The sequence below is a fragment of the Gossypium raimondii genome, chromosome 2 (assembly GCF_025698545.1).
Source record: "Gossypium raimondii isolate GPD5lz chromosome 2, ASM2569854v1, whole genome shotgun sequence".
NCBI classification, from domain to species: domain Eukaryota; kingdom Viridiplantae; phylum Streptophyta; class Magnoliopsida; order Malvales; family Malvaceae; genus Gossypium; species Gossypium raimondii.
Window position 1 is genome coordinate 16818669 of NC_068566.1, and position 889 is coordinate 16819557.

Here is an 889-nt window from a genome sequence, read left to right on the forward strand (position 1 = left end):
GTTGGGGTAGCTCAATTGGTAGAGCAGAGGACTGAAAATCCTCGTGTCACCAGTTCAAATCTGGTTCCTGGCATATGATTAATTTGTATGAGTATTTACTCTACAAATTAATTTATATGGATCGACATAATACATACTTATCTAGCTAGGTATCTGAGATTAAACCCTCTCTTTATTTATTTTATTTTGTATTTTTTTCTCTTTTTAAATGTGTCTAATATAATGTAGTAAAAGATAAATTTTGCTTATCTTTCCTCTTCTTTTTATTTGTTCACACTACAACTTCTCACATTCAAAAAGGATGTTAATACTTCATACATATCTAATTAAAAGATTAAAATAGTTGGTTGAAAGGCCTAGTAAAAAGTCGGGTCTAGAGGAGTTCTGTCCAGTGTGCATTTTAAAAAAATACTCGTATTTTTACGTGTATACACGATGAGAAAAAAAATAAAAAAAAATATTTCTTTTTAAGTGGGTGTCATCAATGTGTTAAGAGACACCCTTTTGAATTTTTAAAAAAAAATTCAATCACGAAAACAAAGAGTTGAAGGTAAAAATAAAAGTTGATAAAAAAAAAGCCTGTCACTAATAGAAATTGTGGAATTAAAATTAACTTTTTAATGAAAATAGTGAAGAAATTGTCATTTATTTATAAGACAAATATGATATATGAGAGTGTTCTCTAGTCAATATTGGATTAAAATTAACTTTTAACTTTTTTAATTTCTTAAATTATATTAAAGGTTAAATATAAAATTGGTATTTGAACTTGCCCTCTTCTCTCAAATTGGTACTTAAGGGTTTTTTTTGTCTCAGATTAGTGCTTGAATTTTTTCTCCGTCAACTAATTTGGTACTTTTTTTAACGCCGTTAAATCCGAGATAGGTAG

General features: G+C 27.7%; 1 non-coding gene across 1 annotated transcript; it reads left to right on the top strand.

The window, feature by feature from the left end:
• TRNAF-GAA (transfer RNA phenylalanine (anticodon GAA)) lies at positions 1 to 73 on the top strand. Its single transcript has one exon. It is a non-coding gene; the product is annotated as a tRNA-Phe (tRNA).
• Positions 74 to 889: the final 816 nt, after the last annotated feature.